Here is a 25440-nt window from a genome sequence, read left to right as displayed (position 1 = left end):
GCCAGTGAGTCTCTGTGGCGCAATTGGTTAGCGCGTTCGGCTGTTAACCGAAAAGACGCTGCTGTTTTGGGCACAAAGACACAGAGTGTTCCACTCAGTAAACCTGAGTCATTTCTCCCGTGTTCTCTGGGTTCAGCCTACTGTCCCCTTTTAACACAAGTGCGCAACTGTGGCTTTCTCCTCATAGCAAGTTATGCCTACACAGAGGGCATTTGGTGCACTGTTGATGGGCTCTGTCCTCTACTAAATCCCCTGTGTTTGTGGATTACGGGAGGTAGGGAAGTGCTTGATACCCTGATTTGCTGTGGGAAATAGAGCATTTTAGAAATATGTTCAGGTTGCCTGGGGAGCATAAGCAAACAGCACACCAATCAGGCCCCAGTGCAAGCACTGCATGAGTCTCTGTGGCGCAATCGGTTAGCGCGTTCGGCTGTTAACCGAAAGGTTGGTGGTTCAAGCCCACCCAGGGACGATGCATTTTGGCTCAAAAATTCAGCATGACCAACTATGAACTTCTGTTTACCTCTCGCAGGTCTCGTCTGCTGACGTCCAAAAAATCCAATAAACTGCAAGCAATTCTTCTCGCTTGCTTTAGTTTTTCAAAACTTGCCATTCAATTCATAAACATCAAGACTTCATGGGAAGGGTTTGGCTGCAGCGTGTACTGATGCACAGAAGGAAGCTATCCTAGCCAGTCTACTTAAAGAAGCAATGAGGCTCTGCAGGTGCATGTACGTCTCCTACCTTTATTCTGTCATCAGACACACCAGGTGGACTGCCGCAAGGACCTCGTGGCGCAATGGTAGCGCGTCTGACTCCAGATCAAAAGGTTGCGTGTTCAAATCACGTCGGGGTCATACTTCCTTTTCCCACTCTGAAATACAAAATTGCTCTTCAGTATCTCGTTATTTCAACCTGACTGCATCTTTGTGCTCTGGGCCTAGTTGTTCTGGCGTTTCGAATGTAAGCTTTGCAGCAGGGAAGTATCATATTGACAGACACCCATGAAGGACATGGTCAACCTTTAAAGCAGGCCAATCTCTATGTTTTACTGGATGCAGCAGAAGTATTTCCTCTTTACCATCTCTTCAAGTGGGCCTGACTGATGTGCTGTTTTGTGCACGCTACGTGGGCTTTGTAAAGCATACCTCTGCCATTTGCATGGCCTCCTAGCGCTGTCAATATTTTCGTGTAATCGCTGAATGCTGCACTGTCCTGGGAACTCTAGGTGTGACTAAAGGATATATGCTGGGGCCCCGAAAGGGGGTCGGCAGTCTAGTGGCAATGCCCATCACTTTGCAGTTTGGGTTTGTGAGTTCAGGTACCGGTCTGGTGTCAGAAAACTGTAAGCGCCCTCCCAATCAACTGTCGGTCCTGGATTGTGAGGATTTCCCCTTATACTGGTCTCAGTAGACACATTTCCATTTTACTTTTTCACTCTCGCATTGCCTATTTCTCTCTCTCTCATAGTTACATTATAGACAAGAGAGACATTGTCAGCGAGAGGGTTGCACAGCACCTTCCCCCATTTCCCTAAGTGCATTGCAAGGGGCTCTGGGAGGCGTGCACATTTGTCTGAAACACAAAGATCCACTGGCAATAAAAAGCGTAGGTCCCTAGTTTGCATTTCTTAGAATTCGAGGTGACACTCAGAGTTGTCTCGGGCGTGACTGTACCTTTCATAGGAGATGTGCTAATCCCCAAACCCTCTTCCTTTGTCCCAGTAATCTGTCTTAGTGCCTCTAGCAAGTTGTTTTCTGAAACAAAGCTTACCTGAACATCCTGTAAAATTGGTAACTTTTCAGTAGCAGTACAGTGCAGTATATAGCATTCCTGTTGCGCACAGCATCTAGATCCAAAAATTGCTTACTCTACCCCAGAAATTAGAATTCACCCAGTCAAACAGAGGGATCTATAAAGAGCATGGCAAGTAGTTAACATAATCTACTTCCCCCAAGTTCTCTTGGTGCACTCTGCTGCCCTCTTTTAACAGAAGAATGCAACTGCAGGTCTTGCTTCTCAGCAAGGTACCTACATATAGAATCCTTGGTGCACTCTTGCTAAATCTGCTGGAATGTGTCTTCTATTGTGCCCAAGGTGGTTGTGTATTTGGGGACTCAGGGAAGCAAGGGAGCAGTCTAATGCACTGCAGTGCTAAGAGAGGCATGCCTTTTTCAGAAAAAAGTTCAGGTTTTCTGCCAATCAGAAAAAAATAGCAATGCAATCAGGCCAAAGGCAGAACACACATGCCAGTGAGTCTCTGTGGCGCAATTGGTTAGCGCGTTCGGCTGTTAACCGAAAAGACGCTGCTGTTTTGGGCACAAAGACACAGAGTGTTCCACTCAGTAAACCTGAGTCATTTCTCCCGTGTTCTCTGGGTTCAGCCTACTGTCCCCTTTTAACACAAGTGCGCAACTGTGGCTTTCTCCTCATAGCAAGTTATGCCTACACAGAGGGCATTTGGTGCACTGTTGATGGGCTCTGTCCTCTACTAAATCCCCTGTGTTTGTGGATTACGGGAGGTAGGGAAGTGCTTGATACCCTGATTTGCTGTGGGAAATAGAGCATTTTAGAAATATTTTCAGGTTGCCTGGGGAGCATAAGCAAACAGCACACCAATCAGGCCCCAGTGCAAGCACTGCATGAGTCTCTGTGGCGCAATCGGTTAGCGCGTTCGGCTGTTAACCGAAAGGTTGGTGGTTCAAGCCCACCCAGGGACGATGCATTTTGGCTCAAAAATTCAGCATGACCAACTATGAACTTCTGTTTACCTCTCGCAGGTCTCGTCTGCTGACGTCCAAAAAATCCAATAAACTGCAAGCAATTCTTCTCGCTTGCTTTAGTTTTTCAAAACTTGCCATTCAATTCATAAACATCAAGACTTCATGGGAAGGGTTTGGCTGCAGCGTGTACTGATGCACAGAAGGAAGCTATCCTAGCCAGTCTACTTAAAGAAGCAATGAGGCTCTGCAGGTGCATGTACGTCTCCTACCTTTATTCTGTCATCAGACACACCAGGTGGACTGCCGCAAGGACCTCGTGGCGCAATGGTAGCGCGTCTGACTCCAGATCAAAAGGTTGCGTGTTCAAATCACGTCGGGGTCATACTTCCTTTTCCCACTCTGAAATACAAAATTGCTCTTCAGTATCTCGTTATTTCAACCTGACTGCATCTTTGTGCTCTGGGCCTAGTTGTTCTGGCGTTTCGAATGTAAGCTTTGCAGCAGGGAAGTATCATATTGACAGACACCCATGAAGGACATGGTCAACCTTTAAAGCAGGCCAATCTCTATGTTTTACTGGATGCAGCAGAAGTATTTCCTCTTTACCATCTCTTCAAGTGGGCCTGACTGATGTGCTGTTTTGTGCACGCTACGTGGGCTTTGTAAAGCATACCTCTGCCATTTGCATGGCCTCCTAGCGCTGTCAATATTTTCGTGTAATCGCTGAATGCTGCACTGTCCTGGGAACTCTAGGTGTGACTAAAGGATATATGCTGGGGCCCCGAAAGGGGGTCGGCAGTCTAGTGGCAATGCCCATCACTTTGCAGTTTGGGTTTGTGAGTTCAGGTACCGGTCTGGTGTCGGAAACCTGTAAGCGCCCTCCCAATCAACTGTCGGTCCTGGATTGTGAGGATTTCCCCTTATACTGGTCTCAGTAGACACATTTCCATTTTACTTTTTCACTCTCGCATTGCCTATTTCTCTCTCTCTCATAGATACATTATAGACAAGAGAGACATTGTCAGCGAGAGGGCTTCACAGCACCTTCCCCCATTTCCCTAAGTGCATTGCAAGGGGCTCTGGGAGGCGTGCACATTTGTCTGAAACACAAAGATCCACTGGCAATAAAAAGCGTAGGTCCCTAGTTTGCATTTCTTAGAATTTGAGGTGACACTCAGAGTTGTCTCGGGCGTGACTGTACCTTTCATAGGAGATGTGCTAATCCCAAAACCCTCTTCCTTTGTCCCAGTAATCTGTCTTAGTGCCTCTAGCAAGTTGTTTTCTGAAACAAAGCTTACCTGAACATCCTGTAAAATTGGTAACTTTTCAGTAGCAGTACAGTGCAGTATATAGCATTCCTGTTGCGCACAGCATCTAGATCCAAAAATTGCTTACTCTACCCAAGAAATTAGAATTCACCCAGTCAAACAGAGGGATCTATAAAGATCATGGCAAGTAGTTAACATAAGCTACTTCCCCCAAGTTCTCTTGGTGCACTCTGCTGTCCTCTTTTAACAGAAGAATGCAACTGCAGGTCTTGCTTCTCAGCAAGGTACCTACATATAGAAACCTTGGTGCACTCTTGCTAAATCTGCTGGAATGTGTCTTCTATTGTGCCCAAGGTGATTTTGTATTTGGGGACTCAGGGAAGCAAGGGAGCAGTCTAATGCACTGCAGTGCTAAGAGAGGCATGCCTTTTTCAGAAAAAAGTTCAGGTTTTCTGCCAATCAGAAAAAAATAGCAATGCAATCAGGCCAAAGGCAGAACACACATGCCAGTGAGTCTCTGTGGCACAATTGGTTAGCGCGTTCGGCTGTTAACCGAAAAGACGCTGCTGTTTTTGGCACAAAGACACAGAGTGTTCCACTCGTAAACCTGAGTCATTTCTCCCGTGTTCTCTGGGTTCAGCCTACTGTCCCCTTTTAACACAAGTGCGCAACTGTGGCTTTCTCCTCATAGCAAGTTATGCCTACACAGAGGACATTTGGTGCACTGTTGATGGGCTCTGTCCTCTACTAAATCCCCTGTGTTTGTGGATTAGGGGAGGTAGGGAAGTGCTTGATACCCTGATTTGGTGTGGGAAATAGAGCTATTTTAGAAATATTTTCAGGTTGCCTGGGAAGCATAAGCAAACAGCACACCAATCAGGCCCCAGTGTAAGCACTGCATGAGTCTCTGTGGCGCAATCGGTTAGCGCGTTCGGCTGTTAACCGAAAGGTTGGTGGTTCAAGCCCACCCAGGGACTGTGCATTTTGGCTCAAAAATTCAGCGTGACCAACTATGGACTTCTGTTTACCTCTCGCAGGTCTCGTCTGCTGACGTCCAAAAAAATCCAATAAACTGCAAGCAATTCTTCTCGCTTGCTTTAGTTTTTCAAAACTTGCCATTCAATTCATAAACATCAAGACTTCATGGGAAGGGTTTGGCTGCAGCGTGTACTGATGCACAGAAGGAAGCTATCCTAGCCAGTCTACTTAAAGAAGCAATGAGGCTCTGCAGGTGCATGTACGTCTCCTACCTTTATTCTGTCATCAGACACACCAGGTGGACTGCCACAAGGACCTCGTGGCGCAATGGTAGCGCGTCTGACTCCAGATGAGAAGGTTGCGTGTTCAAATTACGTCGGGGTCATATTTTCTTTTCCCACTCTGAAATATAAAATTGCTCTTCAGTATCTCGTTATTTCAACCTGACTGCATCTTTGTGCTCTGGGCCTAGTTGTTCTGGCGTTTCGAATGTAAACTTTGCAGCAGGGAAGTATCATATTGACAGACACCCATGAAGGGCGTGGTCAACCTTTAAAGCAGGCCAATCTCTATGTTTTACTGGATGCAGCAGAAGTATTTCCTCTTTACCATCTCTTCAAGTGGGCCTGACTGATGTGCTGTTTTGTGCACGCTACGTGGGCTTTGTAAAGCATACCTCTGCCATTTGCATGGCCTCCTAGCGCTGTCAATATTTTCGTGTAATCGCTGAATGCTGCACTGTCCTGGGAACACTAGGTGTGACTAAAGGATATATGCTGGGGCCCCGAAAGGGGGTCGGCAGTCTAGTGGCAATGCCCATCACTTTGCAGTTTGGGTTTGTGAGTTCAGGTACCGGTCTGGTGTCGGAAACCTGTAAGCGTCCTCCCAATCAACTGTCGGTCCTGGATTGTGAGGATTTCCCCTTATACTGGTCTCAGTAGACACATTTCCATTTTACTTTTTCACTCTCGCATTGCCTATTTCTCTCTCTCTCATAGATACATTATAGACAAGAGAGACATTGTCAGCGCGAGGGTTGCACAGCACCTTCCCCCATTTCCCTAAGTGCATTGCATGGGGCTCTGGGAGGCGTGCACATTTGTCTGAAACACAAAGATCCACTGGCAATAAAAGGCGAAGGACCCCAGTTCGCATTTCTTAGAATTTGAGGAGGCACTCAGAGTTGTCTCGGGCGTGACTGTACCTTTCATAGGAGATGTGCTAATCCCCAAACCCTCTTCCTTTGTTCCAGTAATCTGTCCTAGGGCCTCTAGCAAGTTGTTTTCTGAAACAAAGCTTACCTGAACATCCTGTAAAATTGGTAACTTTTCAGTAGCAGTACAGTGCAGTATATAGCATTCCTGTTGCGCACAGCATCTAGATCCAAAAATTGCTTACTCTACCCCAGAAATTAGAATTCACCCAGTCAAACAGAGGGATCTATAAAGAGCATGGCAAGTAGTTAACATAAGCTACTTCCCCCAAGTTCTCTTGGTGCACTCTGCTGCCCTCTTTTAACAGAAGAATGCAACTGCAGGTCTTGCTTCTCAGCAAGGTACCTACATATAGAAACCTTGGTGCACTCTTACTAAATCTGCTGGAATGTGTCTTCTATTGTGCCCAAGGTGGTTGTGTATTTGGGGACTCAGGGAAGCAAGGGAGCAGTCTAATGCACTGCAGTGCTAAGAGAGGCATGCCTTTTTCAGAAAAAAGTTCAGGTTTTCTGCCAATCAGAAAAAAATAGCAATGCAATCAGGCCAAAGGCAGAACACACATGCCAGTGAGTCTCTGTGGCACAATTGGTTAGCGCGTTCGGCTGTTAACCGAAAAGACGCTGCTGTTTTTGGCACAAACCCACAGAGTGTTCCACTCAGTAAACCTGAGTCATTTCTCCCGTGTTCTCTGGGTTCAGCCTACTGTCCCCTTTTAACACAAGTGCGCAACTGTGGCTTTCTCCTCATAGCAAGTAATGCCTACACAGAGGACATTTGGTGCACTGTTGATGGGCTCTGTCCTCTACTAAATCCCCTGTGTTTGTGGATTAGGGGAGGTAGGGAAGTGCTTGATACCCTGATTTGCTGTGGGAAATAGAGCTATTTTAGAAATATTTTCAGGTTGCCTGGGAAGCATAAGCAAACAGCACACCAATCAGGCCCCAGTGTAAGCACTGCATGAGTCTCTGTGGCGCAATCGGTTAGCGCGTTCGGCTGTTAACCGAAAGGTTGGTGGTTCAAGCCCACCCAGGGACGATGCATTTTGGCTCAAAAATTCAGCATGACCAACTATGAACTTCTGTTTACCTCTCGCAGGTCTCGTCTGCTGACGTCCAAAAAATCCAATAAACTGCAAGCAATTCTTCTCGCTTGCTTTAGTTTTTCAAAACTTGCCATTCAATTCATAAACATCAAGACTTCATGGGAAGGGTTTGGCTGCAGCGTGTACTGATGCACAGAAGGAAGCTATCCTAGCCAGTCTACTTAAAGAAGCAATGAGGCTCTGCAGGTCCATGTACGTCTCCTACCTTTATTCTGTCATCAGACACACCAGGTGGATTGCCACAAGGACCTCGTGGCGCAATGGTAGCGCGTCTGACTCCAGATCAGAAGGTTGTGTGTTCAAATCACGTCGGGGTCATACTTCCTTTTCCCACTCTGAAATACAAAATTGCTCTTCAGTATCTCGTTATTTCAACCTGACTGCATCTTTGTGCTCTGGGCCTAGTTGTTCTGGCGTTTCGAATGTAAGCTTTCCAGCAGGGAAGTATCATATTGACAGACAACCATGAAGGACATGGTCAACCTTTAAAGCAGGCCAATCTCTATGTTTTACTGGATGCAGCAGAAGTATTTCCTCTTTACCATCTCTTCAAGTGGGCCTGACTGATGTGCTGTTTTGTGCACGCTACGTGGGCTTTGTAAAGCATACCTCTGCCATTTGCATGGCCTCCTAGCGCTGTCAATATTTTCGTGTAATCGCTGAATGCTGCACTGTCCTGGGAACTCTAGGTGTGACTAAAGGATATATGCTGGGGCCCGAAAGGGGGTCGGCAGTCTAGTGGCAATGCCCATCACTTTGCAGTTTGGGTTTGTGAGTTCAGGTACCGGTCTGGTGTCGGAAACCTGTAAGCGCCCTCCCAATCAACTGTCGGTCCTGGATTGTGAGGATTTCCCCTTATACTGGTCTCAGTAGACACATTTCCATTTTACTTTTTCACTCTCGCATTGCCTATTTCTCTCTCTCTCATAGATACATTATAGACAAGAGAGACATTGTCAGCGAGAGGGCTTCACAGCACCTTCCCCCATTTCCCTAAGTGCATTGCAAGGGGCTCTGGGAGGCGTGCACATTTGTCTGAAACACAAAGATCCACTGGCAATAAAAAGCGTAGGTCCCTAGTTTGCATTTCTTAGAATTTGAGGTGACACTCAGAGTTGTCTCGGGCGTGACTGTACCTTTCATAGGAGATGTGCTAATCCCCAAACCCTCTTCCTTTGTCCCAGTAATCTGTCTTAGTGCCTCTAGCAAGTTGTTTTCTGAAACAAAGCTTACCTGAACATCCTGTAAAATTGGTAACTTTTCAGTAGCAGTACAATGCAGTATATAGCATTCCTGTTGCGCACAGCATCTAGATCCAAAAATTGCTTACTCTACCCCAGAAATTAGAATTCACCCAGTCAAACAGAGGGATCTATAAAGAGCATGGCAAGTAGTTAACATAAGCTACTTCCCCCAAGTTCTCTTGGTGCACTCTGCTGCCCTCTTTTAACAGAAGAATGCAACTGCAGGTCTTGCTTCTCAGCAAGGTACCTACATATAGAATCCTTGGTGCACTCTTGCTAAATCTGCTGGAATGTGTCTTCTATTGTGCCCAAGGTGGTTGTGTATTTGGGGACTCAGGGAAGCAAGGGAGCAGTCTAATGCACTGCAGTGCTAAGAGAGGCATGCCTTTTTCAGAAAAAAGTTCAGGTTTTCTGCCAATCAGAAAAAAATAGCAATGCAATCAGGCCAAAGGCAGAACACACATGCCAGTGAGTCTCTGTGGCGCAATTGGTTAGCGCGTTCGGCTGTTAACCGAAAAGACGCTGCTGTTTTTGGCACAAAGACACAGAGTGTTCCACTCAGTAAACCTGAGTCATTTCTCCCGTGTTCTCTGGGTTCAGCCTACTGTCCCCTTTTAACACAAGTGCGCAACTGTGGCTTTCTCCTCATAGCAAGTTATGCCTATACAGAGGACATTTGGTGCACTGTTGATGGGCTCTGTCCTCTACTAAATCCCCTGTGTTTGTGGATTAGGGGAGGTAGGGAAGTGCTTGATACCCTGATTTGCTGTGGGAAATAGAGCTATTTTAGAAATATTTTCAGGTTGCCTGGGAAGCATAAGCAAACAGCACACCAATCAGGCCCCTGTGTAAGAACTGCATGAGTCTCTGTGGCGCAATCGGTTAGCGCGTTCGGCTGTTAACTGAAAGTTTGGTGGTTCAAGCCCACCCAGGGACGGTGCATTTTGGCTGAAAAATTCAGCGTGACCAACTATGGACTTCTGTTTACCTCTCGCAGGTCTCGTCTGCTGACGTCCAAAAAATCCAATAAACTGCAAGCAATTCTTCTCGCTTGCTTTAGTTTTTCAAAACTTGCCATTCAATTCATAAACATCAAGACTTCATGGGAAGGGTTTGGCTGCAGCGTGTACTGATGCACAGAAGGAAGCTATCCTAGCCAGTCTACTTAAAGAAGCAATGAGGCTCTGCAGGTGCATGTACGTCTCCTACCTTTATTCTGTCATCAGACACACCAGGTGAACTGCCGCAAGGACCTCGTGGCGCAATGGTAGCGCGTCTGACTCCAGATCAGAAGGTTTAGTGTTCAAATCACGTCGGGGGCATATTTGCTTTTCCCACTCTGAAATATAAAATTGCTCTTCAGTATCTCGTTATTTCAACCTGACTGCATCTTTGTGCTCTGGGCCTAGTTGTTCTGGCGTTTCGAATGTAAGCTTTGCAGCAGGGAAGTATCATATTGACAGACACCCATGAAGGACATGGTCAACCTTTAAAGCAGGCCAATCTCTATGTTTTACTGGATGCAGCAGAAGTATTTCCTCTTTACCATCTCTTCAAGTGGGCCTGACTGATGTGCTGTTTTGTGCAAGCTACGTCGGCTTTGTAAAGCATACCTCTGCCATTTGCATGGCCTCCTAGCGCTGTCAATATTTTCGTGTAATCGCTGAATGCTGCACTGTCCTGGGAACTCTAGGTGTGACTAAAGGATATATGCTGGGGCCCCGAAAGGGGGTCGGCAGTCTAGTGGCAATGCCCATCACTTTGCAGTTTGGGTTTGTGAGTTCAGGTACCGGTCTGGTGTCGGAAACCTGTAAGCGCCCTCCCAATCAACTGTCGGTCCTGGATTGTGAGGATTTCCCCTTATACTGGTCTCAGTAGACACATTTCCATTTTACTTTTTCACTCTCGCATTGCCTATTTCTCTCTCTCTCATAGTTACATTATAGACAAGAGAGACATTGTCAGCGAGAGGGCTTCACAGCACCTTCCCCCCTTTCCCTAAGTGCATTGCAAGGGGCTCTGGGAGGCGTGCACATTTGTCTGAAACACAAAGATCCACTGGCAATAAAAAGCGTATGTCCCTAGTTTGCATTTCTTAGAATTCGAGGTGACACTCAGAGTTGTCTCGGGCGTGACTGTACCTTTCATAGGAGATGTGCTAATCCCCAAACCCTCTTCCTTTGTCCCAGTAATCTGTCTTAGTGCCTCTAGCAAGTTGTTTTCTGAAACAAAGCTTACCTGAACATCCTGTAAAATTGGTAACTTTTCAGTAGCAGTACAGTGCAGTATATAGCATTCCTGTTGCGCACAGCATCTAGATCCAAAAATTGCTTACTCTACCCCAGAAATTAGAATTCACCCAGTCAAACAGAGGGATCTATAAAGAGCATGGCAAGTAGTTAACATAATCTACTTCCCCCAAGTTCTCTTGGTGCACTCTGCTGCCCTCTTTTAACAGAAGAATGCAACTGCAGGTCTTGCTTCTCAGCAAGGTACCTACATATAGAATCCTTGGTGCACTCTTGCTAAATCTGCTGGAATGTGTCTTCTATTGTGCCCAAGGTGGTTGTGTATTTGGGGACTCAGGGAAGCAAGGGAGCAGTCTAATGCACTGCAGTGCTAAGAGAGGCATGCCTTTTTCAGAAAAAAGTTCAGGTTTTCTGCCAATCAGAAAAAAATAGCAATGCAATCAGGCCAAAGGCAGAACACACATGCCAGTGAGTCTCTGTGGCGCAATTGGTTAGCGCGTTCGGCTGTTAACCGAAAAGACGCTGCTGTTTTGGGCACAAAGACACAGAGTGTTCCACTCAGTAAACCTGAGTCATTTCTCCCGTGTTCTCTGGGTTCAGCCTACTGTCCCCTTTTAACACAAGTGCGCAACTGTGGCTTTCTCCTCATAGCAAGTTATGCCTACACAGAGGGCATTTGGTGCACTGTTGATGGGCTCTGTCCTCTACTAAATCCCCTGTGTTTGTGGATTACGGGAGGTAGGGAAGTGCTTGATACCCTGATTTGCTGTGGGAAATAGAGCATTTTAGAAATATGTTCAGGTTGCCTGGGGAGCATAAGCAAACAGCACACCAATCAGGCCCCAGTGCAAGCACTGCATGAGTCTCTGTGGCGCAATCGGTTAGCGCGTTCGGCTGTTAACCGAAAGGTTGGTGGTTCAAGCCCACCCAGGGACGATGCATTTTGGCTCAAAAATTCAGCATGACCAACTATGAACTTCTGTTTACCTCTCGCAGGTCTCGTCTGCTGACGTCCAAAAAATCCAATAAACTGCAAGCAATTCTTCTCGCTTGCTTTAGTTTTTCAAAACTTGCCATTCAATTCATAAACATCAAGACTTCATGGGAAGGGTTTGGCTGCAGCGTGTACTGATGCACAGAAGGAAGCTATCCTAGCCAGTCTACTTAAAGAAGCAATGAGGCTCTGCAGGTGCATGTACGTCTCCTACCTTTATTCTGTCATCAGACACACCAGGTGGACTGCCGCAAGGACCTCGTGGCGCAATGGTAGCGCGTCTGACTCCAGATCAAAAGGTTGCGTGTTCAAATCACGTCGGGGTCATACTTCCTTTTCCCACTCTGAAATACAAAATTGCTCTTCAGTATCTCGTTATTTCAACCTGACTGCATCTTTGTGCTCTGGGCCTAGTTGTTCTGGCGTTTCGAATGTAAGCTTTGCAGCAGGGAAGTATCATATTGACAGACACCCATGAAGGACATGGTCAACCTTTAAAGCAGGCCAATCTCTATGTTTTACTGGATGCAGCAGAAGTATTTCCTCTTTACCATCTCTTCAAGTGGGCCTGACTGATGTGCTGTTTTGTGCACGCTACGTGGGCTTTGTAAAGCATACCTCTGCCATTTGCATGGCCTCCTAGCGCTGTCAATATTTTCGTGTAATCGCTGAATGCTGCACTGTCCTGGGAACTCTAGGTGTGACTAAAGGATATATGCTGGGGCCCCGAAAGGGGGTCGGCAGTCTAGTGGCAATGCCCATCACTTTGCAGTTTGGGTTTGTGAGTTCAGGTACCGGTCTGGTGTCAGAAAACTGTAAGCGCCCTCCCAATCAACTGTCGGTCCTGGATTGTGAGGATTTCCCCTTATACTGGTCTCAGTAGACACATTTCCATTTTACTTTTTCACTCTCGCATTGCCTATTTCTCTCTCTCTCATAGTTACATTATAGACAAGAGAGACATTGTCAGCGAGAGGGTTGCACAGCACCTTCCCCCATTTCCCTAAGTGCATTGCAAGGGGCTCTGGGAGGCGTGCACATTTGTCTGAAACACAAAGATCCACTGGCAATAAAAAGCGTAGGTCCCTAGTTTGCATTTCTTAGAATTCGAGGTGACACTCAGAGTTGTCTCGGGCGTGACTGTACCTTTCATAGGAGATGTGCTAATCCCCAAACCCTCTTCCTTTGTCCCAGTAATCTGTCTTAGTGCCTCTAGCAAGTTGTTTTCTGAAACAAAGCTTACCTGAACATCCTGTAAAATTGGTAACTTTTCAGTAGCAGTACAGTGCAGTATATAGCATTCCTGTTGCGCACAGCATCTAGATCCAAAAATTGCTTACTCTACCCCAGAAATTAGAATTCACCCAGTCAAACAGAGGGATCTATAAAGAGCATGGCAAGTAGTTAACATAATCTACTTCCCCCAAGTTCTCTTGGTGCACTCTGCTGCCCTCTTTTAACAGAAGAATGCAACTGCAGGTCTTGCTTCTCAGCAAGGTACCTACATATAGAATCCTTGGTGCACTCTTGCTAAATCTGCTGGAATGTGTCTTCTATTGTGCCCAAGGTGGTTGTGTATTTGGGGACTCAGGGAAGCAAGGGAGCAGTCTAATGCACTGCAGTGCTAAGAGAGGCATGCCTTTTTCAGAAAAAAGTTCAGGTTTTCTGCCAATCAGAAAAAAATAGCAATGCAATCAGGCCAAAGGCAGAACACACATGCCAGTGAGTCTCTGTGGCGCAATTGGTTAGCGCGTTCGGCTGTTAACCGAAAAGACGCTGCTGTTTTGGGCACAAAGACACAGAGTGTTCCACTCAGTAAACCTGAGTCATTTCTCCCGTGTTCTCTGGGTTCAGCCTACTGTCCCCTTTTAACACAAGTGCGCAACTGTGGCTTTCTCCTCATAGCAAGTTATGCCTACACAGAGGGCATTTGGTGCACTGTTGATGGGCTCTGTCCTCTACTAAATCCCCTGTGTTTGTGGATTACGGGAGGTAGGGAAGTGCTTGATACCCTGATTTGCTGTGGGAAATAGAGCATTTTAGAAATATTTTCAGGTTGCCTGGGGAGCATAAGCAAACAGCACACCAATCAGGCCCCAGTGCAAGCACTGCATGAGTCTCTGTGGCGCAATCGGTTAGCGCGTTCGGCTGTTAACCGAAAGGTTGGTGGTTCAAGCCCACCCAGGGACGATGCATTTTGGCTCAAAAATTCAGCATGACCAACTATGAACTTCTGTTTACCTCTCGCAGGTCTCGTCTGCTGACGTCCAAAAAATCCAATAAACTGCAAGCAATTCTTCTCGCTTGCTTTAGTTTTTCAAAACTTGCCATTCAATTCATAAACATCAAGACTTCATGGGAAGGGTTTGGCTGCAGCGTGTACTGATGCACAGAAGGAAGCTATCCTAGCCAGTCTACTTAAAGAAGCAATGAGGCTCTGCAGGTGCATGTACGTCTCCTACCTTTATTCTGTCATCAGACACACCAGGTGGACTGCCGCAAGGACCTCGTGGCGCAATGGTAGCGCGTCTGACTCCAGATCAAAAGGTTGCGTGTTCAAATCACGTCGGGGTCATACTTCCTTTTCCCACTCTGAAATACAAAATTGCTCTTCAGTATCTCGTTATTTCAACCTGACTGCATCTTTGTGCTCTGGGCCTAGTTGTTCTGGCGTTTCGAATGTAAGCTTTGCAGCAGGGAAGTATCATATTGACAGACACCCATGAAGGACATGGTCAACCTTTAAAGCAGGCCAATCTCTATGTTTTACTGGATGCAGCAGAAGTATTTCCTCTTTACCATCTCTTCAAGTGGGCCTGACTGATGTGCTGTTTTGTGCACGCTACGTGGGCTTTGTAAAGCATACCTCTGCCATTTGCATGGCCTCCTAGCGCTGTCAATATTTTCGTGTAATCGCTGAATGCTGCACTGTCCTGGGAACTCTAGGTGTGACTAAAGGATATATGCTGGGGCCCCGAAAGGGGGTCGGCAGTCTAGTGGCAATGCCCATCACTTTGCAGTTTGGGTTTGTGAGTTCAGGTACCGGTCTGGTGTCGGAAACCTGTAAGCGCCCTCCCAATCAACTGTCGGTCCTGGATTGTGAGGATTTCCCCTTATACTGGTCTCAGTAGACACATTTCCATTTTACTTTTTCACTCTCGCATTGCCTATTTCTCTCTCTCTCATAGATACATTATAGACAAGAGAGACATTGTCAGCGAGAGGGCTTCACAGCACCTTCCCCCATTTCCCTAAGTGCATTGCAAGGGGCTCTGGGAGGCGTGCACATTTGTCTGAAACACAAAGATCCACTGGCAATAAAAAGCGTAGGTCCCTAGTTTGCATTTCTTAGAATTTGAGGTGACACTCAGAGTTGTCTCGGGCGTGACTGTACCTTTCATAGGAGATGTGCTAATCCCAAAACCCTCTTCCTTTGTCCCAGTAATCTGTCTTAGTGCCTCTAGCAAGTTGTTTTCTGAAACAAAGCTTACCTGAACATCCTGTAAAATTGGTAACTTTTCAGTAGCAGTACAGTGCAGTATATAGCATTCCTGTTGCGCACAGCATCTAGATCCAAAAATTGCTTACTCTACCCAAGAAATTAGAATTCACCCAGTCAAACAGAGGGATCTATAAAGATCATGGCAAGTAGTTAACATAAGCTACTTCCCCCAAGTTCTCTTGGTGCACTCTGCTGTCCTCTTTTAACAGAAGAATGCAACTGCAGGTCTTGCTTCTCAGCAAGGTACCTACATATAGAAACCTTGGTGCACTCTTGCTAAATCTGCTGGAATGTGTCTTCTATTGTGCCCAAGGTGATTTTGTATTTGGGGACTCAGGGAAGCAAGGGAGCAGTCTAATGCACTGCAGTGCTAAGAGAGGCATGCCTTTTTCAGAAAAAAGTTCAGGTTTTCTGCCAATCAGAAAAAAATAGCAATGCAATCAGGCCAAAGGCAGAACACACATGCCAGTGAGTCTCTGTGGCACAATTGGTTAGCGCGTTCGGCTGTTAACCGAAAAGACGCTGCTGTTTTTGGCACAAAGACACAGAGTGTTCCACTCGTAAACCTGAGTCATTTCTCCCGTGTTCTCTGGGTTCAGCCTACTGTCCCCTTTTAACACAAGTGCGCAACTGTGGCTTTCTCCTCATAGCAAGTTATGCCTACACAGAGGACATTTGGTGCACTGTTGATGGGCTCTGTCCTCTACTAAATCCCCTGTGTTTGTGGATTAGGGGAGGTAGGGAAGTGCTTGATACCCTGATTTGGTGTGGGAAATAGAGCTATTTTAGAAATATTTTCAGGTTGCCTGGGAAGCATAAGCAAACAGCACACCAATCAGGCCCCAGTGTAAGCACTGCATGAGTCTCTGTGGCGCAATCGGTTAGCGCGTTCGGCTGTTAACCGAAAGGTTGGTGGTTCAAGCCCACCCAGGGACTGTGCATTTTGGCTCAAAAATTCAGCGTGACCAACTATGGACTTCTGTTTACCTCTCGCAGGTCTCGTCTGCTGACGTCCAAAAAAATCCAATAAACTGCAAGCAATTCTTCTCGCTTGCTTTAGTTTTTCAAAACTTGCCATTCAATTCATAAACATCAAGACTTCATGGGAAGGGTTTGGCTGCAGCGTGTACTGATGCACAGAAGGAAGCTATCCTAGCCAGTCTACTTAAAGAAGCAATGAGGCTCTGCAGGTGCATGTACGTCTCCTACCTTTATTCTGTCATCAGACACACCAGGTGGACTGCCACAAGGACCTCGTGGCGCAATGGTAGCGCGTCTGACTCCAGATGAGAAGGTTGCGTGTTCAAATTACGTCGGGGTCATATTTTCTTTTCCCACTCTGAAATATAAAATTGCTCTTCAGTATCTCGTTATTTCAACCTGACTGCATCTTTGTGCTCTGGGCCTAGTTGTTCTGGCGTTTCGAATGTAAACTTTGCAGCAGGGAAGTATCATATTGACAGACACCCATGAAGGGCGTGGTCAACCTTTAAAGCAGGCCAATCTCTATGTTTTACTGGATGCAGCAGAAGTATTTCCTCTTTACCATCTCTTCAAGTGGGCCTGACTGATGTGCTGTTTTGTGCACGCTACGTGGGCTTTGTAAAGCATACCTCTGCCATTTGCATGGCCTCCTAGCGCTGTCAATATTTTCGTGTAATCGCTGAATGCTGCACTGTCCTGGGAACACTAGGTGTGACTAAAGGATATATGCTGGGGCCCCGAAAGGGGGTCGGCAGTCTAGTGGCAATGCCCATCACTTTGCAGTTTGGGTTTGTGAGTTCAGGTACCGGTCTGGTGTCGGAAACCTGTAAGCGTCCTCCCAATCAACTGTCGGTCCTGGATTGTGAGGATTTCCCCTTATACTGGTCTCAGTAGACACATTTCCATTTTACTTTTTCACTCTCGCATTGCCTATTTCTCTCTCTCTCATAGATACATTATAGACAAGAGAGACATTGTCAGCGCGAGGGTTGCACAGCACCTTCCCCCATTTCCCTAAGTGCATTGCATGGGGCTCTGGGAGGCGTGCACATTTGTCTGAAACACAAAGATCCACTGGCAATAAAAGGCGAAGGACCCCAGTTCGCATTTCTTAGAATTTGAGGAGGCACTCAGAGTTGTCTCGGGCGTGACTGTACCTTTCATAGGAGATGTGCTAATCCCCAAACCCTCTTCCTTTGTTCCAGTAATCTGTCCTAGGGCCTCTAGCAAGTTGTTTTCTGAAACAAAGCTTACCTGAACATCCTGTAAAATTGGTAACTTTTCAGTAGCAGTACAGTGCAGTATATAGCATTCCTGTTGCGCACAGCATCTAGATCCAAAAATTGCTTACTCTACCCCAGAAATTAGAATTCACCCAGTCAAACAGAGGGATCTATAAAGAGCATGGCAAGTAGTTAACATAAGCTACTTCCCCCAAGTTCTCTTGGTGCACTCTGCTGCCCTCTTTTAACAGAAGAATGCAACTGCAGGTCTTGCTTCTCAGCAAGGTACCTACATATAGAAACCTTGGTGCACTCTTACTAAATCTGCTGGAATGTGTCTTCTATTGTGCCCAAGGTGGTTGTGTATTTGGGGACTCAGGGAAGCAAGGGAGCAGTCTAATGCACTGCAGTGCTAAGAGAGGCATGCCTTTTTCAGAAAAAAGTTCAGGTTTTCTGCCAATCAGAAAAAAATAGCAATGCAATCAGGCCAAAGGCAGAACACACATGCCAGTGAGTCTCTGTGGCACAATTGGTTAGCGCGTTCGGCTGTTAACCGAAAAGACGCTGCTGTTTTTGGCACAAACCCACAGAGTGTTCCACTCAGTAAACCTGAGTCATTTCTCCCGTGTTCTCTGGGTTCAGCCTACTGTCCCCTTTTAACACAAGTGCGCAACTGTGGCTTTCTCCTCATAGCAAGTAATGCCTACACAGAGGACATTTGGTGCACTGTTGATGGGCTCTGTCCTCTACTAAATCCCCTGTGTTTGTGGATTAGGGGAGGTAGGGAAGTGCTTGATACCCTGATTTGCTGTGGGAAATAGAGCTATTTTAGAAATATTTTCAGGTTGCCTGGGAAGCATAAGCAAACAGCACACCAATCAGGCCCCAGTGTAAGCACTGCATGAGTCTCTGTGGCGCAATCGGTTAGCGCGTTCGGCTGTTAACCGAAAGGTTGGTGGTTCAAGCCCACCCAGGGACGATGCATTTTGGCTCAAAAATTCAGCATGACCAACTATGAACTTCTGTTTACCTCTCGCAGGTCTCGTCTGCTGACGTCCAAAAAATCCAATAAACTGCAAGCAATTCTTCTCGCTTGCTTTAGTTTTTCAAAACTTGCCATTCAATTCATAAACATCAAGACTTCATGGGAAGGGTTTGGCTGCAGCGTGTACTGATGCACAGAAGGAAGCTATCCTAGCCAGTCTACTTAAAGAAGCAATGAGGCTCTGCAGGTCCATGTACGTCTCCTACCTTTATTCTGTCATCAGACACACCAGGTGGATTGCCACAAGGACCTCGTGGCGCAATGGTAGTGCGTCTGACTCCAGATCAGAAGGTTGTGTGTTCAAATCACGTCGGGGTCATACTTCCTTTTCCCACTCTGAAATACAAAATTGCTCTTCAGTATCTCGTTATTTCAACCTGACTGCATCTTTGTGCTCTGGGCCTAGTTGTTCTGGCGTTTCGAATGTAAGCTTTGCAGCAGGGAAGTATCATATTGACAGACAACCATGAAGGACATGGTCAACCTTTAAAGCAGGCCAATCTCTATGTTTTACTGGATGCAGCAGAAGTATTTCCTCTTTACCATCTCTTCAAGTGGGCCTGACTGATGTGCTGTTTTGTGCACGCTACGTGGGCTTTGTAAAGCATACCTCTGCCATTTGCATGGCCTCCTAGCGCTGTCAATATTTTCGTGTAATCGCTGAATGCTGCACTGTCCTGGGAACTCTAGGTGTGACTAAAGGATATATGCTGGGGCCCGAAAGGGGGTCGGCAGTCTAGTGGCAATGCCCATCACTTTGCAGTTTGGGTTTGTGAGTTCAGGTACCGGTCTGGTGTCGGAAACCTGTAAGCGCCCTCCCAATCAACTGTCGGTCCTGGATTGTGAGGATTTCCCCTTATACTGGTCTCAGTAGACACATTTCCATTTTACTTTTTCACTCTCGCATTGCCTATTTCTCTCTCTCTCATAGATACATTATAGACAAGAGAGACATTGTCAGCGAGAGGGCTTCACAGCACCTTCCCCCATTTCCCTAAGTGCATTGCAAGGGGCTCTGGGAGGCGTGCACATTTGTCTGAAACACAAAGATCCACTGGCAATAAAAAGCGTAGGTCCCTAGTTTGCATTTCTTAGAATTTGAGGTGACACTCAGAGTTGTCTCGGGCGTGACTGTACCTTTCATAGGAGATGTGCTAATCCCCAAACCCTCTTCCTTTGTCCCAGTAATCTGTCTTAGTGCCTCTAGCAAGTTGTTTTCTGAAACAAAGCTTACCTGAACATCCTGTAAAATTGGTAACTTTTCAGTAGCAGTACAATGCAGTATATAGCATTCCTGTTGCGCACAGCATCTAGATCCAAAAATTGCTTACTCTACCCCAGAAATTAGAATTCACCCAGTCAAACAGAGGGATCTATAAAGAGCATGGCAAGTAGTTAACATAAGCTACTTCCCCCAAGTTCTCTTGGTGCACTCTGCTGCCCTCTTTTAACAGAAGAATGCAACTGCAGGTCTTGCTTCTCAGCAAGGTACCTACATATAGAATCCTTGGTGCACTCTTGCTAAATCTGCTGGAATGTGTCTTCTATTGTGCCCAAGGTGGTTGTGTATTTGGGGACTCAGGGAAGCAAGGGAGCAGTCTAATGCACTGCAGTGCTAAGAGAGGCATGCCTTTTTCAGAAAAAAGTTCAGGTTTTCTGCCAATCAGAAAAAAATAGCAATGCAATCAGGCCAAAGGCAGAACACACATGCCAGTGAGTCTCTGTGGCGCAATTGGTTAGCGCGTTCGGCTGTTAACCGAAAAGACGCTGCTGTTTTTGGCACAAAGACACAGAGTGTTCCACTCAGTAAACCTGAGTCATTTCTCCCGTGTTCTCTGGGTTCAGCCTACTGTCCCCTTTTAACACAAGTGCGCAACTGTGGCTTTCTCCTCATAGCAAGTTATGCCTATACAGAGGACATTTGGTGCACTGTTGATGGGCTCTGTCCTCTACTAAATCCCCTGTGTTTGTGGATTAGGGGAGGTAGGGAAGTGCTTGATACCCTGATTTGCTGTGGGAAATAGAGCTATTTTAGAAATATTTTCAGGTTGCCTGGGAAGCATAAGCAAACAGCACACCAATCAGGCCCCTGTGTAAGAACTGCATGAGTCTCTGTGGCGCAATCGGTTAGCGCGTTCGGCTGTTAACTGAAAGTTTGGTGGTTCAAGCCCACCCAGGGACGGTGCATTTTGGCTGAAAAATTCAGCGTGACCAACTATGGACTTCTGTTTACCTCTCGCAGGTCTCGTCTGCTGACGTCCAAAAAATCCAATAAACTGCAAGCAATTCTTCTCGCTTGCTTTAGTTTTTCAAAACTTGCCATTCAATTCATAAACATCAAGACTTCATGGGAAGGGTTTGGCTGCAGCGTGTACTGATGCACAGAAGGAAGCTATCCTAGCCAGTCTACTTAAAGAAGCAATGAGGCTCTGCAGGTGCATGTACGTCTCCTACCTTTATTCTGTCATCAGACACACCAGGTGAACTGCCGCAAGGACCTCGTGGCGCAATGGTAGCGCGTCTGACTCCAGATCAGAAGGTTTAGTGTTCAAATCACGTCGGGGGCATATTTGCTTTTCCCACTCTGAAATATAAAATTGCTCTTCAGTATCTCGTTATTTCAACCTGACTGCATCTTTGTGCTCTGGGCCTAGTTGTTCTGGCGTTTCGAATGTAAGCTTTGCAGCAGGGAAGTATCATATTGACAGACACCCATGAAGGACATGGTCAACCTTTAAAGCAGGCCAATCTCTATGTTTTACTGGATGCAGCAGAAGTATTTCCTCTTTACCATCTCTTCAAGTGGGCCTGACTGATGTGCTGTTTTGTGCACGCTACGTGGGCTTTGTAAAGCATACCTCTGCCATTTGCATGGCCTCCTAGCGCTGTCAATATTTTCGTGTAATCGCTGAATGCTGCACTGTCCTGGGAACTCTAGGTGTGACTAAAGGATATATGCTGGGGCCCCGAAAGGGGGTCGGCAGTCTAGTGGCAATGCCCATCACTTTGCAGTTTGGGTTTGTGAGTTCAGGTACCGGTCTGGTGTCGGAAACCTGTAAGCGCCCTCCCAATCAACTGTCGGTCCTGGATTGTGAGGATTTCCCCTTATACTGGTCTCAGTAGACACATTTCCATTTTACTTTTTCACTCTCGCATTGCCTATTTCTCTCTCTCTCATAGATACATTATAGACAAGAGAGACATTGTCAGCGAGAGGGCTTCACAGCACCTTCCCCCATTTCCCTAAGTGCATTGCAAGGGGCTCTGGGAGGCGTGCACATTTGTCTGAAACACAAAGATCCACTGGCAATAAAAAGCGTAGGTCCCTAGTTTGCATTTCTTAGAATTTGAGGTGACACTCAGAGTTGTCTCGGGCGTGACTGTACCTTTCATAGGAGATGTGCTAATCCCAAAACCCTCTTCCTTTGTCCCAGTAATCTGTCTTAGTGCCTCTAGCAAGTTGTTTTCTGAAACAAAGCTTACCTGAACATCCTGTAAAATTGGTAACTTTTCAGTAGCAGTACAGTGCAGTATATAGCATTCCTGTTGCGCACAGCATCTAGATCCAAAAATTGCTTACTCTACCCAAGAAATTAGAATTCACCCAGTCAAACAGAGGGATCTATACAGATCATGGCAAGTAGTTAACATAAGCTACTTCCCCCAAGTTCTCTTGGTGCACTCTGCTGTCCTCTTTTAACAGAAGAATGCAACTGCAGGTCTTGCTTCTCAGCAAGGTACCTACATATAGAAACCTTGGTGCACTCTTGCTAAATCTGCTGGAATGTGTCTTCTATTGTGCCCAAGGTGATTTTGTATTTGGGGACTCAGGGAAGCAAGGGAGCAGTCTAATGCACTGCAGTGCTAAGAGAGGCATGCCTTTTTCAGAAAAAAGTTCAGGTTTTCTGCCAATCAGAAAAAAATAGCAATGCAATCAGGCCAAAGGCAGAACACACATGCCAGTGAGTCTCTGTGGCACAATTGGTTAGCGCGTTCGGCTGTTAACCGAAAAGACGCTGCTGTTTTTGGCACAAAGACACAGAGTGTTCCACTCGTAAACCTGAGTCATTTCTCCCGTGTTCTCTGGGTTCAGCCTACTGTCCCCTTTTAACACAAGTGCGCAACTGTGGCTTTCTCCTCATAGCAAGTTATGCCTACACAGAGGACATTTGGTGCACTGTTGATGGGCTCTGTCCTCTACTAAATCCCCTGTGTTTGTGGATTAGGGGAGGTAGGGAAGTGCTTGATACCCTGATTTGGTGTGGGAAATAGAGCTATTTTAGAAATATTTTCAGGTTGCCTGGGAAGCATAAGCAAACAGCACACCAATCAGGCCCCAGTGTAAGCACTGCATGAGTCTCTGTGGCGCAATCGGTTAGCGCGTTCGGCTGTTAACCGAAAGGTTGGTGGTTCAAGCCCACCCAGGGACTGTGCATTTTGGCTCAAAAATTCAGCGTGACCAACTATGGACTTCTGTTTACCTCTCGCAGGTCTCGTCTGCTGACGTCCAAAAAAATCCAATAAACTGCAAGCAATTCTTCTCGCTTGCTTTAGTTTTTCAAAACTTGCCATTCAATTCATAAACATCAAGACTTCATGGGAAGGGTTTGGCTGCAGCGTGTACTGATGCACAGAAGGAAGCTATCCTAGCCAGTCTACTTAAAGAAGCAATGAGGCTCTGCAGGTGCATGTACGTCTCCTACCTTTATTCTGTCATCAGACACACCAGGTGGACTGCCACAAGGACCTCGTGGCGCAATGGTAGCGCGTCTGACTCCAGATGAGAAGGTTGCGTGTTCAAATTACGTCGGGGTCATATTTTCTTTTCCCACTCTGAAATATAAAATTGCTCTTCAGTATCTCGTTATTTCAACCTGACTGCATCTTTGTGCTCTGGGCCTAGTTGTTCTGGCGTTTCGAATGTAAACTTTGCAGCAGGGAAGTATCATATTGACAGACACCCATGAAGGGCGTGGTCAACCTTTAAAGCAGGCCAATCTCTATGTTTTACTGGATGCAGCAGAAGTATTTCCTCTTTACCATCTCTTCAAGTGGGCCTGACTGATGTGCTGTTTTGTGCACGCTACGTGGGCTTTGTAAAGCATACCTCTGCCATTTGCATGGCCTCCTAGCGCTGTCAATATTTTCGTGTAATCGCTGAATGCTGCACTGTCCTGGGAACACTAGGTGTGACTAAAGGATATATGCTGGGGCCCCGAAAGGGGGTCGGCAGTCTAGTGGCAATGCCCATCACTTTGCAGTTTGGGTTTGTGAGTTCAGGTACCGGTCTGGTGTCGGAAACCTGTAAGCGTCCTCCCAATCAACTGTCGGTCCTGGATTGTGAGGATTTCCCCTTATACTGGTCTCAGTAGACACATTTCCATTTTACTTTTTCACTCTCGCATTGCCTATTTCTCTCTCTCTCATAGATACATTATAGACAAGAGAGACATTGTCAGCGCGAGGGTTGCACAGCACCTTCCCCCATTTCCCTAAGTGCATTGCATGGGGCTCTGGGAGGCGTGCACATTTGTCTGAAACACAAAGATCCACTGGCAATAAAAGGCGAAGGACCCCAGTTCGCATTTCTTAGAATTTGAGGAGGCACTCAGAGTTGTCTCGGGCGTGACTGTACCTTTCATAGGAGATGTGCTAATCCCCAAACCCTCTTCCTTTGTTCCAGTAATCTGTCCTAGGGCCTCTAGCAAGTTGTTTTCTGAAACAAAGCTTACCTGAACATCCTGTAAAATTGGTAACTTTTCAGTAGCAGTACAGTGCAGTATATAGCATTCCTGTTGCGCACAGCATCTAGATCCAAAAATTGCTTACTCTACCCCAGAAATTAGAATTCACCCAGTCAAACAGAGGGATCTATAAAGAGCATGGCAAGTAGTTAACATAAGCTACTTCCCCCAAGTTCTCTTGGTGCACTCTGCTGCCCTCTTTTAACAGAAGAATGCAACTGCAGGTCTTGCTTCTCAGCAAGGTACCTACATATAGAAACCTTGGTGCACTCTTACTAAATCTGCTGGAATGTGTCTTCTATTGTGCCCAAGGTGGTTGTGTATTTGGGGACTCAGGGAAGCAAGGGAGCAGTCTAATGCACTGCAGTGCTAAGAGAGGCATGCCTTTTTCAGAAAAAAGTTCAGGTTTTCTGCCAATCAGAAAAAAATAGCAATGCAATCAGGCCAAAGGCAGAACACACATGCCAGTGAGTCTCTGTGGCACAATTGGTTAGCGCGTTCGGCTGTTAACCGAAAAGACGCTGCTGTTTTTGGCACAAACCCACAGAGTGTTCCACTCAGTAAACCTGAGTCATTTCTCCCGTGTTCTCTGGGTTCAGCCTACTGTCCCCTTTTAACACAAGTGCGCAACTGTGGCTTTCTCCTCATAGCAAGTAATGCCTACACAGAGGACATTTGGTGCACTGTTGATGGGCTCTGTCCTCTACTAAATCCCCTGTGTTTGTGGATTAGGGGAGGTAGGGAAGTGCTTGATACCCTGATTTGCTGTGGGAAATAGAGCTATTTTAGAAATATTTTCAGGTTGCCTGGGAAGCATAAGCAAACAGCACACCAATCAGGCCCCAGTGTAAGCACTGCATGAGTCTCTGTGGCGCAATCGGTTAGCGCGTTCGGCTGTTAACCGAAAGGTTGGTGGTTCAAGCCCACCCAGGGACGATGCATTTTGGCTCAAAAATTCAGCATGACCAACTATGAACTTCTGTTTACCTCTCGCAGGTCTCGTCTGCTGACGTCCAAAAAATCCAATAAACTGCAAGCAATTCTTCTCGCTTGCTTTAGTTTTTCAAAACTTGCCATTCAATTCATAAACATCAAGACTTCATGGGAAGGGTTTGGCTGCAGCGTGTACTGATGCACAGAAGGAAGCTATCCTAGCCAGTCTACTTAAAG

At 46.4% G+C, this 25440-nt stretch overlaps 18 non-coding genes across 18 annotated transcripts; all 18 read left to right on the top strand.

The window, feature by feature from the left end:
* Positions 1 to 398: 398 nt before the first annotated feature.
* TRNAN-GUU (transfer RNA asparagine (anticodon GUU)) lies at positions 399 to 472 on the top strand. Its single transcript has one exon. It is a non-coding gene; the product is annotated as a tRNA-Asn (tRNA).
* A 313-nt stretch (positions 473 to 785) lies between these two features.
* On the top strand, positions 786 to 857 carry TRNAW-CCA (transfer RNA tryptophan (anticodon CCA)). Its single transcript has one exon. It is a non-coding gene; the product is annotated as a tRNA-Trp (tRNA).
* A 1789-nt stretch (positions 858 to 2646) lies between these two features.
* On the top strand, positions 2647 to 2720 carry TRNAN-GUU (transfer RNA asparagine (anticodon GUU)). Its single transcript has one exon. It is a non-coding gene; the product is annotated as a tRNA-Asn (tRNA).
* A 313-nt stretch (positions 2721 to 3033) lies between these two features.
* On the top strand, positions 3034 to 3105 carry TRNAW-CCA (transfer RNA tryptophan (anticodon CCA)). Its single transcript has one exon. It is a non-coding gene; the product is annotated as a tRNA-Trp (tRNA).
* A 1789-nt stretch (positions 3106 to 4894) lies between these two features.
* On the top strand, positions 4895 to 4968 carry TRNAN-GUU (transfer RNA asparagine (anticodon GUU)). Its single transcript has one exon. It is a non-coding gene; the product is annotated as a tRNA-Asn (tRNA).
* A 2176-nt stretch (positions 4969 to 7144) lies between these two features.
* Positions 7145 to 7218, top strand: TRNAN-GUU (transfer RNA asparagine (anticodon GUU)). Its single transcript has one exon. It is a non-coding gene; the product is annotated as a tRNA-Asn (tRNA).
* A 313-nt stretch (positions 7219 to 7531) lies between these two features.
* TRNAW-CCA (transfer RNA tryptophan (anticodon CCA)) lies at positions 7532 to 7603 on the top strand. The gene has a single exon. It is a non-coding gene; the product is annotated as a tRNA-Trp (tRNA).
* A 1789-nt stretch (positions 7604 to 9392) lies between these two features.
* TRNAN-GUU (transfer RNA asparagine (anticodon GUU)) lies at positions 9393 to 9466 on the top strand. Its single transcript has one exon. It is a non-coding gene; the product is annotated as a tRNA-Asn (tRNA).
* A 2174-nt stretch (positions 9467 to 11640) lies between these two features.
* On the top strand, positions 11641 to 11714 carry TRNAN-GUU (transfer RNA asparagine (anticodon GUU)). The gene has a single exon. It is a non-coding gene; the product is annotated as a tRNA-Asn (tRNA).
* A 313-nt stretch (positions 11715 to 12027) lies between these two features.
* On the top strand, positions 12028 to 12099 carry TRNAW-CCA (transfer RNA tryptophan (anticodon CCA)). Its single transcript has one exon. It is a non-coding gene; the product is annotated as a tRNA-Trp (tRNA).
* Positions 12100 to 13888: 1789 nt separating this feature from the next.
* On the top strand, positions 13889 to 13962 carry TRNAN-GUU (transfer RNA asparagine (anticodon GUU)). The gene has a single exon. It is a non-coding gene; the product is annotated as a tRNA-Asn (tRNA).
* A 313-nt stretch (positions 13963 to 14275) lies between these two features.
* On the top strand, positions 14276 to 14347 carry TRNAW-CCA (transfer RNA tryptophan (anticodon CCA)). Its single transcript has one exon. It is a non-coding gene; the product is annotated as a tRNA-Trp (tRNA).
* A 1789-nt stretch (positions 14348 to 16136) lies between these two features.
* Positions 16137 to 16210, top strand: TRNAN-GUU (transfer RNA asparagine (anticodon GUU)). The gene has a single exon. It is a non-coding gene; the product is annotated as a tRNA-Asn (tRNA).
* Positions 16211 to 18386: 2176 nt separating this feature from the next.
* Positions 18387 to 18460, top strand: TRNAN-GUU (transfer RNA asparagine (anticodon GUU)). The gene has a single exon. It is a non-coding gene; the product is annotated as a tRNA-Asn (tRNA).
* A 313-nt stretch (positions 18461 to 18773) lies between these two features.
* On the top strand, positions 18774 to 18845 carry TRNAW-CCA (transfer RNA tryptophan (anticodon CCA)). The gene has a single exon. It is a non-coding gene; the product is annotated as a tRNA-Trp (tRNA).
* Positions 18846 to 20634: 1789 nt separating this feature from the next.
* Positions 20635 to 20708, top strand: TRNAN-GUU (transfer RNA asparagine (anticodon GUU)). The gene has a single exon. It is a non-coding gene; the product is annotated as a tRNA-Asn (tRNA).
* A 2174-nt stretch (positions 20709 to 22882) lies between these two features.
* TRNAN-GUU (transfer RNA asparagine (anticodon GUU)) lies at positions 22883 to 22956 on the top strand. The gene has a single exon. It is a non-coding gene; the product is annotated as a tRNA-Asn (tRNA).
* Positions 22957 to 25132: 2176 nt separating this feature from the next.
* Positions 25133 to 25206, top strand: TRNAN-GUU (transfer RNA asparagine (anticodon GUU)). The gene has a single exon. It is a non-coding gene; the product is annotated as a tRNA-Asn (tRNA).
* Positions 25207 to 25440: the final 234 nt, after the last annotated feature.

Source organism: Ambystoma mexicanum, chromosome 11 (assembly GCF_040938575.1).
Source record: "Ambystoma mexicanum isolate Mex_15411 chromosome 11, UKY_AmexF1_1, whole genome shotgun sequence".
NCBI classification, from domain to species: domain Eukaryota; kingdom Metazoa; phylum Chordata; class Amphibia; order Caudata; family Ambystomatidae; genus Ambystoma; species Ambystoma mexicanum.
Note: the sequence above shows the minus strand (reverse complement) of the source record. Positions and strands in the feature narration are given on the sequence as shown.